Genomic DNA, 17,142 nt, shown 5'->3' with positions numbered 1-17,142 from the left:
GTGTCCATCTCCGCCTACTCAGGACACCTGTCATCTCTGTCAAAGCTGCCCACACAGCTCTCCAGGGGCAAAGGCAGAGATGCTGTCAATATTCAGAAGCAACCTCAGGAGAGTCTGAACCTTCCTCACTTTCAATACTCTACACACCGACCTTCAAAGCTGTCTTCCTCTTCTAGTTTGCCTCTCTCTCTGGCTAAACCCCCAGCTAGCTGGAAACCTGCTCCTCACATGCAGAAATCTCAGGCTGACAGTATTCTATGGGTCACTGGTGTCCTCTGACCCCTTCATGTCATCACACCTGCCTGCTCAGTCTATCGTAGGGCAATAACCTAAGCACACAGCAAAGATGGGAAAATAGCCAAAGTGTGTGATGAACACATTATGTAAATTTTATTGCGTTAATTCTGGCACTTCATTGAAATATGAGCGCAGTACTGACAGCAGCAGGGCATCAGGGGAAATATTTATGCTAAATGAAAACAGACTGAAACTGAAAGGATAAGACTATCACAGCCCTTGGGAAGCCTCGCTGCCTTCACAGGTTGCTGTAGGGATCAAATGAGTGATGGAGGAGGCCTGCCCAAGAGCTAGAAGCACTCAGTGACTTGTTAATACCAGGTGTCTGAGGAGACTCAGCATGAAAACCCACAGTGAGGAGAACCCTGACAGCCATGGTCAGCGTGTGCAGGTGGGTATTCATTGATGGGGACTGAACATGATTCTTCAGAGGGTCTTTTAACCCAGCGAGAATCAGTCTTGCAACTAAAGCTTTTTTTTCCCCCTCTTTGAGACAGGTTAATCTTAATTCACTATGCAGCCCCAGGATGATACTGAACTTTTGATCTCACTGTCTCCAGTTCCGGTGTGCTGGGATTACAGGTGTGTTCCACCAGGCCTGGTTTATGTGGCGGTGGGAGCTGAACTCAGAGCTTTGAACATGCTAGGCAAACACCCTATCAACTGAGCTACATTCCCAGCCCTTGGTGTTTGGTTGTTTCTTGGTTGTCTGTTTTTGTTTTAAGTCAGGATTTCACTCTGTAGTCAAGGTGGGCCTGCAACTCACTAGTAGCTCAGCTGGCCTCAAATTGATCATTCTCTTACTTCGCAGAGAACATAAATATATATCCTCACACCCAACTTTAGCTTTGCCTTTTGAAATATTTATATATATATATATATATATATATATATATATATATATAGAGAGAGAGAGAGAGAGAGAGAGAGAGAGAGAGAGAGAGAGGAGAGAGAGAGAGTACACAAGCATGTACAAACACACTGAGAACTTTTATTGTTGTTGTGACAGGATCTCACTCTGCAGCCTAGATTGGCCTGGAAACTACCTGCCTTCTCTTCTCCAGTGCTGGCTTAGAGAATGCTCCACCATGGATAGCTAGATATTAACTTCCTTATGAAGCTGGGTTGGCCTTTGGTGCAGGAGGCTACATACAGGTGACCATCCAGATGCAAACACCCTGTTCAAGACCTCACTCTCAGAAGCCTTTCCTGACATCCTCACCTAAGATTGTCTAGTACAGGTGGCCTAGGGCCGATCTGAGATTCTTCAAGCTTGGGGAGACGTGCATTTTCCACGTGTGCCTTATATACATAGCCATCCCAAAGGTCATTTTACACAGTATTTTTGTGTGCCTTGTGTTTGTCTCGAACCCTCGCATGCTGTGACATCATATTGGTGATGAGGGTTTCAGACTTTGAAGGACTGGGGATTTTAGAGTTTCAGATTATGGGACCTCAGCCTACCCTCCAGGTGGAGAGGAGGCTCGTTTAGTGTCACACACTAGCTCAGCCCAGAAGGCTGCTCACTCTGTGAAGACAAAACCAGCTGTCTTGGCAAAGGAGCTGCAGCGCTGCCCTTACCCTTGGCCAATCACCCACCCTTCTCCTCTTTCCCCACACAAACCACACAGTTCCTGGCCAGATAAGCAGTAACTTCCTCTTTTCTTTATTCAATCCAGGTTCTCTGTTCCATGCCTTGCAGGCTAGGGCTTCTAGGCTCCCCGTACTTCTGGGCCAGTGCCTGGTTACCTGCCTCACCCCAAACGTGGCTTTGATACCTGAAGAGAATGCGGACCGATGCCTCTGAAAATCTAATTCTGGCCGATGGGTAAAAGAAGAAATCACTATGTGACACACCACCAGAGTGGCAGGAGGCTGTCATTCCTGCCCTTACTGTCCTCAGCCTGGACTACATATAGCCCAATACCTGGAAAAAACCCGGGGGCAGAGGGCTGCTCATGTAGTCCTGGCTCAGGGGGAAGGAACAAGGTGCTCACTTTCCAGACAGGAAGCCACATTCCCAAGGTTCCCCTGTTGCTTTGTCTCTATTCTCTGTTCTTCAGTGGCCCAGTCCCCAAGCCATTCCTCAGCAGCAGGAGGCCTGTGTACAGGTACCTCCACCCCGAGGGAGGGAAACCCCTATTCAGTCAAAAAACTCTGAATGGGTGGAAACTCCACTGTTTTTCCTCTAGGTCCACTTGGACACGGAAGTACACACAAAGACAGGAAAAGCACAACAAAGCGTGGTAAGGCTTGACTGTGGGGCTGGAGGAGGGCAGAGAGTAGGTCCTGGCAAGAGGAAAACACAGACTCCTCCCTTTATCTATGGTATCCTTGTTGCCCTCAGTCAACTGTAGTCTGAAAAATTAAATAGATATTCTCAGAAATAAAAATTCCTGTGTTAAATCATGTGTTGTCCTGAGTAGTGTGATGGGACCCTTCTGACATACTGTTCCATCCTGCCTATCCATATTGTATACACTACACACTCAGTATCACGTGATAACTACATTGGTTATCAGATTTGCTGCGTTAGTACCCAGTGCTTATGTTTTGGTAGCTTTTTATTTTATTCAATAATGACCTCAAAGTAAAAAAATATACGTCCTAGTCATACATTACAGTGTGCTAAGTAACTGCTCAACATATAGCTTTTGTTGTTAATCTCCCGGTGTGCCTAACTTATAAATTAAGCTTTACTGTAGGTTTGGTACCACTAGGGTTTCAGACATCTATGGGAACGAGATTAGCCAGAGAAGATCAGAACAGCTGGGCAAAGACATGGGAAACACAGCCCAAATCAAACCCTGCAGAAGCTAATACCTGCCGAAGTCAAGATATCAGTACTCCCTGAGAGACTTAAACATGACTCAGAGTCTTATAACTCGACATGTGGAACATCCAGGGTTAATCCAAAATTACCCAGCACACAAAGACCCAGCAAAGGTCTCATGAGAGAGACGGATGCTCAGATCACCTAAAGGGCACCACTACTGGAATCAGCCGACAGAGCTTTCTGAATGGCTGTTATTAAACTATTCTAAGAAGCAAAACAGGGTGGTCCTGAAGGAATAAATTTTAAGGTCTCAGGGGAGAAGAAGATAAAGAGGGAAATCAAACAGAAATTGTAGAACGGAAAATTAAAAACTCACTGGAGAGGCTTAGCAGCAGAACAGGATGGCAGAGCAGAGTCAGAGAACAAGGAAAGGTCAGCAAGCATCTGAGCCCAGCAAGAGAGAAAAGACTAGGAAATAAGCTGAGCCTGCAGACAAAGGACAGTAGCAAGGGGTCTAATAAGTGTGTGCTGGAAAGGAAGACAGCACTAATCAGAGAAGAAGCCAAAACCAACCAAGATGCTGACAAAGGCAAAGCCCAGAGATCCAAAAGGCTGACTAATGCTAGAGAGTCCATATCATACTCCCTCACACTCACATCAAACACACACCAGACATGCAACACACAATCCAACAGTCAGAGAGGACATCCCAAGGAGCAGGAAGTACATATGGTAGCACATGCGTGTTATCAGAGCACTTGGGAGGCACAGGCAGGGAGATCAGAAGCTCAAGGTCATCCTCATCCCATGCTGAGTTTGAGGACATGAGACACCCTGTTTCCAAAAATACAAAGACAGGAGAAGAAATACCCCTGGGATGCAGTGAGCAGTCTTTAAAGAAAGCCATTTCCTTCTCACCACAGCTGGGCTCAGGCCATCAAGTCACTCATCGCTCTGGATGAATGCTGGCCTTGGGAATCAGGCTGCTCATATCCTGTGCCAGGCTTCTCCTTTGCAGAATTATATCTGCAACCTCGCAGAGGGGTGTGTGTGTGTGTGTGTGTGTGCTTGTGTGCTCGTGTGTGCACACATTTGTCTATATGTGCACTACATATGTACAGGTGCCTGTGGAGGGCAGAAGAGAGCACCAGATCTCTTAGAACCAGAGTTACAGGTGGGTGTGAGCCACCAAACATGGGTGCTGGGAACCGAACCTCAGTCCTCAAAGCGACAAGTGCTCTTAACCACTGAGCATCGCTACAGCCACAAGAATTAATGGTTTTACCTCGCCTGTTTTGTTCACAGCCTTACCCGAGAGGCATGATGGAGGCGCCACCCCACACACCAGAGCATTTATATAAGTCACTAGGATTCCCTCTGCATGGCAAACCTGGTGTCTTGCAGCGCTAAACACAGTGACCACAGAGCCCAGCCAGCTCTCCTCTCTTGGGTGTGCACTGTTCTGGGGGGAGCGGTACATCCACAGATCTGCTTGGTAGTGTAGAGAGCTAGAGCTAAGAGCTACAGTCAACAAGGCTCCAGCAGCAAGCGGCCAGGTGACTCACCCAGCATGCCCTCCCTCTAGACTACAGGCAGAGTGAAGGGAGTCTCCTTGACAGCTCACCTGACTCTATCTGTGAGACATTTTTCAAAAAACAGAGAGGTGCTCTTGCTGGGTAGAGATGGGAGGAGCGTTGCCATAAGGGGTTTAGGGTGATAGAAACAGCTTCCTACTTGAATTTGGTAGTGACTGCATGAATCTGTGTGTGTGTGTGTGTGTGTGTGTGTGTGTGTGTGTGTGTGTGTGTGTGTGTTTGTTTAAATTTTATTTTATATATACAAATGCTCTGTCTCCAGGTCAGAAGAGGGCATCAGATCACATTATAGGAGGTTGTGAACCACCCTGTGGTTGCTGGGAATTGAACTCAGGACCTCTAGAAGAGCAGATGGTGCTCTTAACCACTGAGACATTCTTCAGCCCGAATTTGTGTGTTTTAAAATACACTCCAAAATGTCTGTTTTACTGCATGATTGCTATAAGGAAGAGAATCAGCAATGCAGCTGAGTGCCCAGGTTGAGCAGTTCCCCTTCCCTGGGAAAATGGCTGGAGTGTGGAGCAGAAGAATATTTACCTGGCATCACAAAATAAACTTAGGGAGAAAAGAGAAAAAAAAAAAAGAGACCCCAGACTCAGCAGCTGGCTGCACCCTCCCACCACATGCCCAGCATGGGACCTGGCCTTGGTACTCAGACCTAGCTCTTCCCCAGGTTTCTACTGTCCTGAGCTACCTCACCTACATCCCTCCCTGACAGGAAGCTCTGAAGCTGGTCCTTTGAGAGTATGCATCAGTCTCTGTCATTGGCAGGCCCACATAGGACAAAGATGGTCCTTCCTATAGTCTCACTTGCTCACGGCAATGCTGAAGTTCACTGAAGGTCTCAAAGCTGGAGGGGGGCTGGAAACAAGAAAGGTCAATTCCAAGTTCCCTGCTAGAGGGGGTGGAGGTGGGAGTGGGGGTTGGATTAGGAGGGAAGGGAGGAGAGCTGAGGCTTCCCATCCTCTGGCAGTGAAGAAGAGCACATTCACGCTCAAAACCACACTAAGGTTGAACTGAATGGGGCAGGTAACGCCCGGGAGGGTGGCTGCCTGTGAAAGGTGGCACTGCACAAGAAGAAGGACACCAAGTGAGAGGAGAAGGGGCAAAACTCACAGGGGCACAAGGACAAGTTCTACCAGGCTTCTTGGGGAAGCTCTAATGACTCAGGGCTAACAAGAATAACACCTCCCTCACTTGACAGGCAGGTGCACCACTGCCAGAACCGTAACTAGCTTGGTTCTGAGATGCTGCGCTGCACACGGCACACCCCTGCTGGGCACTCTTTAGGCTATGCCCACTCTGACTGTCTTCTCCTTCAGCATCAGTGGCTCAACCATGAGTCCAGGGCAGCACAGAAAGTCCACACCAAGTGTGGGGTCAGGGGCAGTGAGGCCCAGGGCTCCTGTGGCACAGAAAGCCAGATAAGTCCCAGCATCACAGACTGCTGACAGGATGAGCAGGGGAAATGCCCCCAGGATGCATGTTACTCTCTCAGGGTGAGAGAACAGATGCTTCCAGAGCTTCTGGGACAACGGGAGCCTCAGTTCTTGTCAAGAGTAATAATGCACGTTGCAGGCTTCCTACAGGAGCTCCTGAGAGCAGCTCCATTTCCAGTCAGCTCCCAGAACACCACGGCCTACCCTGGTTGACACAGAAGGTCACCTTGACTTCCTGCAGGCATCCACCCATCCTCTTCCTTCCCTATAAATCAACACCACTGACTGGCCAAGAGCCAGAGTCACAGACATCGATAAGCAACACGTTCGTTGCCTCTGCCTCGCCCACTGAGGAAACGAGTGAGAGAATGTTTGTGCCTGTCCACTGCATTTCACCTGTTCAAACACCTCCATGGGAGTGGGGCAGGGCAACCCAAAGAAAAGGGCAGGAGTCGCCAGGCAGCTCACCGGAGCTGCACCTTCATCTTTCTGGGAAGGTGCCTCTGGCAGAGGAAGAGCTGCGCTGACACAACCCTCTCCACACTGGGGAGTACTGAGTACTAGTGGAAGGTCAGGCTCAGCAGGGCTCAGGAACAGACCACACCTGGCCTTCCTGCCCCTATGACCTCACTTTACACCCGCTGTTCCTGGAGTGATTCAATGCCTCTTGCTGCAGAATGCTGGATTCAGACAACTTTAAGGGGATTTAGCAGACCTGAGCATGGCAAACACTGCAGACAGGTTTTGTTCTATTACCCTTTTTCCTCTCTCTTGCTACAAACTGATACATTCCTAGAGCTAGCCCCCAAGGTCTATTCCCTTATTTAGCTACTGAGTCATTCCTGAGACAAAACGCCGAGGTTCAGTAGTGAAAATGTATGATTTGGCTAATGTGTCTAACAAGAATTTACCAACTCACACTAGTACAGACTCCCCCTTTCCCCCTTAAAACCCCCTTCTGAGGAACACCTCTTGCTTTCCTTGCTCTTGCTGCAGCTGCTGCTGCCGCTGCCTTTGCAGCAACCCCTCCCCCTTCCCACTCCTCTGGGGTAGTAAATCTCCTTTGTGCAAAGAATTTGCTGCCTGAGTATGTCCTGTACCAACGCTGGGAGGCCAACCTCTTTTTCACAACTTCCTAAAGTGCCATACCAGATCCTTCAGACAACTTGATACAAGAGACTAAATAAGCCTCACGGGTCAGATCTGCAAAATACAGTGAGCCGACTCTCCACACTCCTCTGACCAGAGTCATTCCAGTGGCCAGAAAGGAAACACACGGGGGGGGGGGGGGGGGCGCACCAGAGTCACAAAACAGAGAGAAGAAGACACAATGTAAGACAGAAATGGAAAGGCTAATACTGAGACAGAGAAGTGGACACAGGGAGAGAGAGAAAGAGAGAGAGAGAGAGAGAGAGAGAGAGAGAGAGAGAGAGAGAGAGAGAGAGAGAATATGAACAAGAATTGGAGACAGTGAGTAAGCACCTCACTGTGCACCAGTAATTGGTATCTGAGATATTATTGAATTTTGGATTTTGGAGGGAGACAAAGTCTCACTATGTGTCTTGAACTCAAGGGCTCAAGTGTTCCTAATGTCTCAGTCTCCTTAGTATCTGAAACTACATAAGTGCACCAGCACTTTAATTTCAAAGACTTTATGCCACTCAGTGTAGTTTTGATAAAACTACATTTGAATGCAAGAGTGGAGTGAAAGAGACCCTGATGTATCTTCTCCAGGACTGTGTGACGTGGGCACTCCTCTGCATGCTATGTACCCCTATCATCAATTGCCCCAGAGTCAAAGCTAGCTACATCCAGTGCTACTTGGGCTCCTGGCAGGACAGCCCAGCTGGGCTTTTCCAGCAGTGGCAAGAACTTCTAGGTTATTAAAACTAATGGCAACTAACACTGTGCTGTCACAACCCTCCAGGCACTGAGCCACACAGGCCAGGTGCATTGCTACAAGAGTCTGTGGGTGCAGAAGCCTAAAGTGTTAGAAAGCTACATAAATATCTGGGGTCAAAGAGCTACCGCAGAAGTCCCGATAGAGCTGGCAGAGCCTGGCTGCACAGCCTTGCTATGCTAGATTGTGGATACGGCTACAGCTAGAATGGACTTTGTGTTCCTCCAAGGGCCCATCCTGTTACAGGCTTGGTCCACAGGCTGGCAATATGGAAGGGGCTGGCAATGGTCTAGAGGCAGATATAATGAGAGGTACTTACGTCATCCGACCCTGTTCATCCTGTCCTGATTAGGCTAGAGACCTCTCTCTTTTCATAGGCTCTGCCATGGTATGTTCCTCTCACTGGAGGCTGAACCAACAATGTGGCCCAGCCTTAAGCCTGTGAGCTAAACAAACTGTTCTCTCTACCCATTTGCCTCTGGTATTGCACTTCAGTAATGAAAACTGATGAATATAGATAAGGACCCTTCAAATAGCACAGTACTTAGGTGGGCTGGCAGCCCCTGGCTGTGGAACACTAACAGAAGAGACTGTTTCTGTCTGTTCTGCTTGGTACAGAGTGCTCCAATTCTATGTCTGCGCCTGGATGCCACTTTCCCCTCCTTCCCATGGAGGATACAGATGGGAGGATACAGGGTGTTGCTCTGAAGAGTTAAGGTAATTTGTTTGACAACCATTGATTAGATCCTTGCTGGCCCCAGAGATGTGAAGATAAATAGGGTATGGCCTCACATCCCAATTAAAAGTTAGAGATATACCAGAAATGTCTTAGCATCCTGACAAATGCCACAATTCTGGGTGCAGATGCTAATGGCAGCACCGGAATGATAGCTTGGTTTTGCCTGAGGAATCTAAAGAGCTTTGTTTTCCTGGTGCTGAGGAGATGGATCAGTGGGTAAAGTGCTGGCCCCACAAGCAGGAAGACTCAGTTCAAAGCAGGAAGACCCTAGAACTCATGCAAAGCCATGAGAGGTACGGTGCAATTACAACCCCAGTGTTCCTACAGCGAGATGAGAGCTCATGGGCCAGATTACCCAGCATGTGCATTGGCTAACAGCAACCCAGTCTCAAACAGAATAGAAGGTGAAGATTGACACATAATCCTATCCTCTGACCTCCACATGTGCACCATGGCACAGCACTCACACATCAACATGGATATGAACACACGGGGGTGGGGGGGAGTAATCTGGGTTAGATCAGATCTGGTAGGAACCTGAGCATGTCAGATACAAGAAGATATTTAAGACCACAAAAGCAGATGTAGTAAAGCAACAAGAGTGAGGATTGAGGTGGACTGGTGTCCCCCACATAGCCAATGCAGGCTTACTCAGACTTAGATGGAGGTGCAGAATTTGCAAGTGCCACTGGCTGGCAAGTGATAAAGAAGGGTCCTGCCACCCCAACACTCAGGGCATCTAAACAATGGAAGGACCACTCTGTGTGCAAAGATGCAATGCCTCTACTGCCTGTGGCAGAAATCTAGCTCAGTTTACAGGGGCCCTTCTCTTCTCTCAGCGCAACTGCTCTCAGCGGAGGCTGCTCCCATTTGCTCTGTCCTCCCAGGGAAAATGACATTAGGTTGAGAGACTCCAACCTGGGACAAAAGGGGATGAAAAGATGGGGTCTCCATGGGGGTGGCAGGTTCCTAGTCAAGGACTTTGCTGATGTTACCAGGTGTGATGGAGTAGGCACCATGGATTACAGCAGAGCAGGGCACCTCTCCACAACATAGGCTACAAGACTGAGGCTTATATCCTAGGAGTGATTGGTTAGGGCTGATTTCCATTCTGCTCGTGGAGCAGACTACATGTTGGCAGAAGAAAATTAGGACTACCAAGCAGAGGCACTGACCCCAGCCCTACAGCTCTGGGCCCTCAGAGCTGGAAGCCCCAGGGTTATAGGCTTGCATCACTATGCCCAGCTATAAGTTGTAAGCATACATGATCTCAGAGTAGAAGCAGCATTAGGCTGTGTTATTAGCCAGCTTTCCATTCCCTTTGGACTACCCCAAACTAAAATACCAGGGGAGGACATCTCTGATTCAATGCTGTTTGGATTTCATTTAAGTCTTTTCTCCATTCTTAATATTTATAGTTTAACCAGGATGGGGCTCCTGTTCTTCCAGAGCCATCATCCCTTTCTCAGGCTCTCCGGCTCTGCACCCCAGTTTCAGCTCACCCCTCCCAGCTCAAGCATGTTGGCTCAACATCAGGCACTGGTGCCTGCCTACTTTGGTATTTTCCATCTGCACTGTATCTGCTCTTTCCAGTGTCCCATTTCCCCCAAGCTCAGTGGCCAATTTGCAGCTGTGACTCATCTGCTCTGAATCATGCCTGCCTAAGATGCAAAAGCCAGAGAAATATCTCTAGCATACCTGGCTGGGTAGGAGGTCTATGGCGCTCACAGCACAATGCTCTGAATGGAGGCAGTAGCTAAGAAAGACAACCCTTGCACCAGTCTTTGCTGGGCATTTTCCTGCCCTGAAATGGGTCTTAGCTACCAAATTCTGGCTTTAGAGATGGGGAAAAGCTTCTGCAAGGAGCCCACATAGCCATGATCCACAGCAGCTTTTACTCCTGATGATCATCCCTCCACAATGCAGCCGGCAGCCTCATGTACATTCTCTTAGTATCCCTTTCTTTTTCCAAAGCTAATGACTCTTACAGACACTATCATACTCTGTGTACATGGACATGTGTGTGGGTGCATGTGTGAAGAGGCCAGCCAGAAAGGGGTCCTAGTACAGGGGACTATGACAGAAATGCAACAGAGACCCTAACCAGGATTCCTGGGACAGAAAGAAAGCATCCATGGATAAACTCATGCAATTCAAACAAAGTCTGAGCCAGGCTGGTGCCATCTTCCACCTGCCTGTGATCCAAGCACTGGGGAGGCTAAGGCAGGAGGATGTGGGTTCAAACCAGCCAGAGCTACATAGCTGTTATTCCCATCCCTAAATTAAAGTCTACAGCCAAGTCAGCAAGAGTGCTAAGGGCACCCTCACAGCACAGGCATATCTGCAAGTTGGCAGGTGGAGCTGGAGGACAGAGGGACAGAAGGCACCATACTTTCTCAGAGAAAAATAATGGATGAATGGGAGCAAAGACTGGTCCATGTTCCAAAAGGATTGAGCTAGAAACATTTGCCACAAAGGGCCACCTACTGTAGAATAGGCAGAATCCTGGCAAGGATGCAAAATGGTGGCTCCTGGGTTTGGGATTGGACAAAGAGTAATTGCTGTCACTATCGACTTGCTTTTTTGGGGGGCGATGGAAATGGTCTAAAATTAGACTATGACGATGTTCTTACGACTTAGTAGAGCTACTAAAAATAACTGAATCGTGAAATGGGTAGATTCTGTAATGTGGAGGAAATGGAGGAAAGAGAAAAGAAAGTGGGGAGGGAGGAAGCTGTTTAAAGTTTATGCAAGGGGAGGGGGGGAGGCAGAAGACACATGAGTGGCCTCTTAGGTCCAAAGCAAGAGCAGAGAGCAGAACAGCTCCACAAAAGGAATTGGGCAGTAAGATGGAAGCCAGGTTCAGAGAGGCCAGGGTTTTCAAGCCACCTGCATGCAGCCTTCCACCCTCAGCACTTTTGCATCCTTGAAGTGCTGGGAAGTGCTGAGGCCAGGCAGGAGAGTGAGTGAGGGGAGTGAAGGCTCACCTGGCCAGGCCACACAGCTGTTGAGATAGTGCTCTTGGTAGGGAGGGGACCCATAGGCTTAGAGACTAAATGTCAGGGCTGGCAGAGCAACAGGAATGCTTAGGCATAAAAGGCAGAGGGGCAGTGTTGTCTCTAGCACCTGTCAGAGGCATACTAATGGGGGGGAAGGGGTGTCTCACAGGTCACTTGGACTTAGCCCAGGAAAGCAACCAGAATAGACCCAAAGCCAGGGAACCTGGATTTGCAAATTCCATGTCTCCTCTACGCCTAGGTTCTCAGCTGTAAATTGGGATATTACCAATGGCTATCTTAGACTGCTTTTGTGGAGACTGAGGGACAGCTCCCATGAAGCTGGGCACAATTCTTGTCATGGCAAGGTATACCCTATAACAACCACCAGCTAGAATAAGGCTCTGAACAATTTCATGCCCTTAGAACATACAAGCAGCTGACCCTGCCCCCAGGGTCCCTTGTCCTCACTTCTGTCAGCTCTAACCTAGCTAACGAGGCTGAAGAAACAGGACACTGAAAACTACCCCTCCAGAGATGCACTTTCCTCACATTTGTCTCAATGTGCTACCACCGAGTCATCCCTTCTAGCACTTTCCTTCCCAATATAGAACTCCTGGCAGTGGTATTGTCATCAGCTCTGAACACATGGGAATAAGTCAGTCCACTGGGCACAGAAGAGGCAGGAGGAAAGAAGGCTGGAAGGAGAGACAACAGCTCTGTGGTGACTGGGAATGACAACATGAAAAAAGAACATCAGGTCTCAGGAAGGAGCCCCAAGATGCTGGCAGTAATGGTGCCTTGTGGAGTTGGGAAAGGACAGCAGAGTGACCAAAGCAACTCCTCGATAACATCTTCTTCTGTCATTTGAATTTGATACCAGCCACACCAATTACCTAATCAAAAAAAAAAAAAAAAATACTAGCAACCTGGACATTTTGGCATGGATTTGTGATCCCAGCACTTTAGAAGGCCGAGGGAGGATTGTGAACTATAGGCTAGCCTGGGCTACACAGAAAGATCCCATCTCAAAGCAAAATAACACAGAATGAGGATTTAGAGAGCTAGGAAGGGAGGGCAAAGTTCTTGCCCCATGAACCTCAAACCATCCTGGCAGGAGCTCCTGAAGGGCTCATACTTAGTCAAGGGTTTAGTTCAGAGACTGCACGCCCCACCTTTGGGAACCATACAGGGAGGGCACAGCTTTCCTGATGACAGCACCATCTCCAGAGATGTGAGGCCCACAGTGAACAGAACAGTGGTTCAATATCTTCGCCTTACTGCTAGACACTGACAAGCTATTTCTACTCCATTGGACAGAATCCAGAAAAAAGCCAAGGAGGGAAATCCTGTCCCAGAGCCTGCCATGAAGCACACAGAACACCCTTGAAGATGGAAGGATCATGGACACTTTCCAAGAAAGCATGTAAATCACTGTCATTGTCCCTAAACACCAGCAAGCACCTTCCACCAATTCTCCCTGTTAAAATGTCACTACATTTGGGCGGGGGAGGGTGTTGTTTGTTTTTTCATTTATTTGCTTGTTAGTTTTTTGATATAGGGTCTTACTCTATAGCCATGACTGACTTCAAACTTACTATGAAACTGGTTTCAAGTTTCCTTCAATCGTCCTGCCTCAGCCTCGCACCCCCAAGTGCTAGGATTCCATGTGAGTACTACTACACCCAACTAAAGGCCACTAGATCTTGTAATTGGAAGATGTTAAATTGTATTAATGTGCCCTCCCCCGATGTCAACTGACGTTCTATGCCCAGAATCTGTGAGTGTGAATTTATTTGGAAAAGCATAGCTGTAGATGTGATTTGTTGAGACCACAATGGGATACAATGGATATAAAATTCAGTCTAACTGGTGCCCCTATTGGAAAAAAAAAAAAAAAAAAAAGACCCAAAGACAAAGAGAGAAGACAACTATGTGACCAAAGATACGGAGGCTAGAGTGCTTCAGCTATAAGGGCAAGGTATCTGTGCTCACCACCAGCGTAGCTGAAAGACACATGGAGTCTGAGTCCCTGAAAAAGGAACCAGCCCTGTTCGTGCCTCAACTTTGGGCTTCTGATCTACAAACCTCTGAGAGAATATATTCGTCTTGTTTAGAGATACTCAGTTTGTGTCGCTTTTTTTATAGCTAGCTCCTCCAGGAGACTGACACAGCTCATCACTTGACTTCTCTTGCCATCCACCCAAGCCTGAACTCTCCTGCCCAGTGGTCAGCTGCCAGCCTGCTATTCCAGTAAGAGAAAGCCAAAAGCCAATTCGGTATCTACCTTGGTAGCACCTCCTCCCATCTTGCAAGGCTCTGACTGACATAAACAGTCCTACTGCAAGTATGCATTGAGCACGTACTATAGGCCAGCCACTGTTCTGGGCCTGTTGACGCAGCAGGACACAATGAACAGATAACAAAAAAACATTCTCAAAGAAACAAGGTCATTTCTAATACAGATAAAGAATAGTACAATGTGCTGAAGAGGGGTGGGCTGGGGACCAGAGAGAAAATCAGTTAACATGTGACCTCAATGTCAGGGAGGTAGAAATCTAGAAGGAAGAACAACCAGTGCACATGCCCATCGAACTAGGAATGCTTAAGGAGGGACCTCTGGGAGTGAGCGGGGTAGCTGCTGACACTGGAGAAACAGGTGAGGTCAGCCTAAGAGAAGAAGTCTGAACTTCATCCTGAGAGACCACGGCATTTTTCAAACAAGCCTTTCTAACTGTACTCTTTGTCCTTTGCTCTTTGGCATCTTACCAATAACAGACCTGAATGTTCTGTAATTCTGATGTCCCTATAATCAAGATGTTCCTGGCTTGCCAGCCCTAATTCCTGTACCTCTGTAGAGTACTCTGCATGGCTTCCTCTGACCTTCATTAAACATGCTATCCAGTAAGGAACACAATCCCCTCTCAGGTCAGATCTTGGCTTTCTGTCTGGCCTGAACCATTGACCTGCTGAGACAGACAGACACAAGGCAACCCCCTGCTGCGGTCCTGTGGTGCTGCCCGGATTTAGAGAATGGGATAAAAAGCTTGTTCCTCCCTAACAGGAACAGCTGTGTATGCTAAAAATAGGGGGGAAATGCCACAAAACCTCAAACAATGCCACGTACAGAAGCTAGGTGAAACCAATCAGAGCCAACAGCAGCTCCCATGGATTTCACAATGCTTCTTTTCCAGATGGGAGATGAGGAAAAATCATTGGGGCAGGTCTCCCTAGACCTGCCATGCTGTCTTGCATCACAGCTGAGGACATCTGGCCTGTTTGGAAACACGAGGCACTTGAGCAAAGATGCTCTGCAATGCACTTCCTACTGGCTTTCTCAAAGCCTAGAAACAAATCTGAGTTGCCACAGAGGGTGTAGGAAGAGGTAACATTATGGTGATGTTAAGGCAAGGAGGGCAGAGAAGGATGCTCCACCCAGCGCCCCCAGCCCAGCAGAAGGCATAATCTACCCAGACCCATCTCACGCCCTCCTGGCTGATGCAATACTATACCCAGCACTTGTAGCAACAAAGTTATTGTGGAGCTTTCTTTGCCTCCAACAGAAAAGTGGTCCTGGACAAGTGAGTCTTGGTTTCCTCATCTGTGACACGGTAGGATGCCACCCGCCACTCCCAAACAAAGAGCTCCTGTTGAAAGCACTTTGTAAGCTAGCAAAGGAACAGGACACTGTGACAGTGAAAGCCATTCTCCTATTGCTGCTCCCTCCTGAAGTGGGCTGTCATTCAGCTTTTGAGTCCTCTCTTTAGACTGGGTCTTTTTATAGAGCCTAGGATGGCCTTGAACTCATGCTAACTCTTGCCTCAGCTTTTGGAGTTCTAAGATTACGAGCCTATGCCACTGCATTTGGCTTTTGATACTTTATTGGTTTTTTTTTTTTTAAGGAGTTTTTTTTTTTTTAATTTTGTGGATGCATATGAGTGTAGGTGCTTGAGGAGGCAAGAAGAGAGTGTCATATTCCATGGAGCTAGGGTTACAAGTGAATTTGAGTCACCTAAGGTGGGTGCTGGGAACTAAATTCTGGTCCTCTGAAAGAGCAGAACATACTCTTAAATGCTGAACCTTCTCTCCATGCCCTTGACATTTCTTTTAACCTGATTATTTTCCTTTTGTGAAAAGAATGCAGAGGATGGAGAAAAGAAAAGAAAGCCAAATGTTCACACAACTTGCCCTCTCCATAGCTCCGCGGTGGTGGTGGTGGTGTGTCCTAAAAGAAGCTCCCCCAGCACCATTTACGGTTACTCTAAAACAACTTACCTTTGAAGAAACAAACATTGCTGTGAAGATAGAACTGCAGTTAGCATCTGTGGAGATACCTCACTTCAATTTCTTTAAGGCTTGTGATACGCTCATCTCACTGCTTGTACTTATGACAATCGCAAGAAATAGGAATCCACACCGCCCGAACACAGACCATCCAAAAGACAACCCATTGCAAGAAACTTCTGGGATGCAGCAGAGACTGAGGTAGCCCACCATCACCAGCCAAGAAATCATCAGTGTTTGAGGGGAAAGGAAAAGCTCAGGTGTCAACTTTTTCTGGGAACCTATAGGAGCGAGCAGCTTATCTGCCATCTTGGTCCTCAAAGCCCTGAATATCCCGACTTCTGACCACAGTGTGGCAAAGAGGGAAGGGTGAGTCTCTCGGTCCTGTCCTGGGGCTCACGCTATGTGTCTGTCGTGCTCTCGGGATTAAGGAGGAGGCAGATCGAATGGAATGAATCAGAACCTCAGCATCGGGTTCCAGGCTGGATCGCAGCCTGGCGAGGGCAGCCCGGCCTGCCAGCTGCCAGCTCAGCTCTACCTCTGACTCACCACCCGGACAGCTCCACGTCGGGGGCCCAGCCCGTGCCAGCGCACCTGTGCCGGGCAGCGCCGCGCTCCCGCTCACTCTGCAGGATGCACTCGCGTGCGGCACTTGACAGCCCGAGCCACCTTCCTCCTCCCCTTGTCACCTTCCCACGTCCCATCAACCCGCAACTCGGGAGAGCGCAGACCAGCGCAAGACTGGGTTCAGGCTTCTCAAATCCTAGAAGCGACCTCGGGGTCCCAGCCTTCCCCGGCAGCCCCGCGCCGTCTCAGCCTCTGACTAGCTCGCGGCCCACGGCGGCCTGCACTGAGTCCGGAGGAGTGACAGCTCTGCCCGCCGCCCGGGCCGTCCAGCCGACCCGCCCACGCCGCCAGCGACCCCTCCTCACGCTTCCTCACCTGTCCCCACGCGGCCACTCCGCCCAGGCCCTCGCGAACGCAGCAGCCCCGCAGCCCGAGGCCCTCTCACCGCGGCTGCCCGCGGGACCGGCCAAGGGGCGGACGCCGTCGGGTTCACAGCTGCCGCGAATGCCCCGCGCGCGACGAGTCTTGCCGGGTCCTTCTGAGGCGCGG

At 48.8% G+C, this 17,142-nt stretch overlaps 1 protein-coding gene across 3 annotated transcripts in view; it reads right to left on the bottom strand.

Annotated features, from left to right (window-relative positions):
* Nucleotides 1–17,142, bottom strand: part of Kiaa0513 (KIAA0513 ortholog) — a 43,264-nt gene extending 26,122 nt beyond the window's left edge. For 2 of the 3 annotated variants that reach the window (XM_051168570.1, XM_051168571.1), the window contains exon 1: nt 16,969–17,142. The gene's annotated coding sequence lies outside the window, so the exon portion shown is untranslated. The remainder of the gene's footprint in view (nt 1–16,968) is intronic. The other variant, XM_051168572.1, reaches the window with a different exon arrangement.

Source organism: Acomys russatus, chromosome 26 (assembly GCF_903995435.1).
Source record: "Acomys russatus chromosome 26, mAcoRus1.1, whole genome shotgun sequence".
In the NCBI taxonomy this organism is placed as follows: domain Eukaryota; kingdom Metazoa; phylum Chordata; class Mammalia; order Rodentia; family Muridae; genus Acomys; species Acomys russatus.
Note: the sequence above shows the minus strand (reverse complement) of the source record. Positions and strands in the feature narration are given on the sequence as shown.